Source organism: Alosa sapidissima, chromosome 21 (genome assembly GCF_018492685.1).
Source record: "Alosa sapidissima isolate fAloSap1 chromosome 21, fAloSap1.pri, whole genome shotgun sequence".
In the NCBI taxonomy this organism is placed as follows: domain Eukaryota; kingdom Metazoa; phylum Chordata; class Actinopteri; order Clupeiformes; family Clupeidae; genus Alosa; species Alosa sapidissima.
In genome coordinates this window covers 19,897,068-19,899,691 of record NC_055977.1, presented here as the reverse complement: position 1 = coordinate 19,899,691, position 2,624 = coordinate 19,897,068, and positions in this window count along the sequence as shown.

Here is a 2,624-nt window from a genome sequence, read left to right as displayed (position 1 = left end):
GTTTGGTCTCTGTTTCTATTTGTGTGAAAGACGATCAATGATGGAGTGACAGTTGCAAGCTTGTCACGGTACCTGCATAAATCAACTCATAAGGACATTTAAGTAGAAAATGCTGGAAAATGTTTTCACAATTAAAGGACAAAAAACACATCACTGATTCAGAGTGCCAGTGGATAAACACTATTGCTGTGTTTAGTTTTTCACACACAGCACCCTGACACAGACATCAAAGCAGTGCTCCCTCAAGAACAGACACACAGGCCAGCCCATGACAGCCATGAGTAAGCACTTATGCTGAGTGATACTCCTTATTACCACAACATTACTTTAGGCTCTTAGGACAGAAACCCTCAACAAACCACAATTCAACCATCACCATAGATAATAATAATAATAATAATAAGTTTATTTTATATAGCGCCTTTCTCAAACCCAAGGTAGCTTTACATAGATAGATAATTGGATAGATAAAGGATTGGATAGATAAATGATATCTAGTTGAAACAAGACACACACAGTGTCTCCTGTCTCTTGCGTGTGTAATTTTAATGATTTATCACTATCTGAGTGTGTTAGACTTTTTAACACACTATTTGCATATTGGTCTTAGTTCATTTGTGAACTTGAGTTTGTTCTTTAATTATAAAAAAAATACTGTAGTCATCTACACAACTCACAGAGGCTTCCATGATCAGGATTTGGGGGACGAAAGAATACTAAACAAGACACGTGTGCAGTTCAGTTTTGACAAAGCAGCTTGTCCTAAAGGACATCAGTTTCTGAAACTATCATACCAGCAAGCATATGTATAATACAAAAATGAATAACAGATGCAGGAAGGGTCACTGTCTATGGTTTAAACATTAGTGAGGGCATCTGTGATTCATGAATAGTAATGGATCCATTGCCTCTGTGTGTCGATGCTGGTGTGTGTGTGTGTGTTTGAGAGAGGCTTGTCCATTTACTAAAGGGGCACACCTATACCCCAGGGATATAGGTCACCCGTTTACACATGATTAGCGCAGGGTGGCTAGCTGGCTTGCTGAGAGTGTTGATCTGTTCCCTTCTCCAGCCGCGGCAGAGAGGGGAGAATCAGGGAGTCATCAGGAAGCCAATCTGAGCTCCCGGAGAGCTGGGGGAAAAAAGAGAGATCGCTTTGATGAATTCCCCTGTTTGGTTTCCATTCGAGCTCTGAAACAAACAAAGAACTACTACAGCACATAACGTACGTACACTCACTCTCAGACACACACTCTCATACACACACACACACACACACACATTCATACATGCCCACATGTGCATGACTTACACACAAACACACATGCAAGTGTGTGTGTGTGAGTGCGCACGTGCACACACACCGTCTCCTTAACAGAATTACAAACATGCCTTGAAGCCACCTCTCCATAACAACAGAAATATGTCCCCTCATTATGATGCACACACACACACATACACACACACACACACACATATACTCACACACACACACACCCCTTCTCTTTTGTCAGACACCCTCCCCTCCTCTCGCTGCAATCTGGGCTCACAGCCCCCTCTCCCTCTTGCGCTCCACTGTTCTGTGTGATAGAATATCGATCGGCTGCCTCCTCTCTGCAACCAGGGGGGAATAGGGGGGCCTGGTCAGACATGCTCCAAGGTCGTCTCCTTGGCAACTGCAGGATGGGTCAGAGGGTTGCCATGGCACCTAGGTCGCTGGGGTCAGGTGTTGGGGGAGGGGTCAGTGACTAGGCTGGTGATAATATTTGGGTGCTGGATAGAGGGTTTTTTTGGGGAATGGGAGGTCAGTGGATAGTCAACGCTGATGGAGAATGGACATTTCTTTGAAAGTATGAAAGAGAAATGAAATTAAAAAAAAAATCACAATTTGATAAATCTTTATGTGGTTTTCATTTAATTTAAAAATATTGCACTTGGTTAATGTCCATAGAAAAAAAGTAGAAAAGCATGTGCGCTATAAGAGAAAGTGAGAAATATTTCAGTAGCTTTAATAGCTCACCCTATGACTAGATACCAGATGGCTTTTTCCCCTTTTTTTTCTTTCAAATAAATGTATCCAAGGCTACAAATACTGTCTTCAGGATTCTGTCTATTATACTTCTTGTTACAGACTCACAATAACTCATAAACAAAGAGATAAAATTACAGTAAGCTAAAATAAAAAACAAAACATATATGAACTTGTATTATCTTTGTTGTGCCCCTTTCGGCATCTTTTACATTACAGGGTAAACATTAATTTCACATTATCGGTGAAGCTAATGTGTAGAAGGACATCAAATGTATTAATTGACAATATATTTTTTGTAGCATTTCATCATGTAGATATACCACAAGAAAACATAAACAACAAGCTCTAAGCAACCAGCAGGCCTAATACAAAAAGCCTAATTCCACATTCAGGGAAACGATTCAAAGCCTTCATTCTGAAAAGTGTTTAAGTGTTTTCTTGTCACATGATAATGCAAAAACAAAATAATAATAAAAAAATAAGATCAATCAAGATACTGAAATGAATCCTCACTCCTGCATGATATTATTGCCCTATGTGATGTCAGACTGTGAACAGTCACTTTCCTCAAGGTGCCGGAGACTCCATTTTG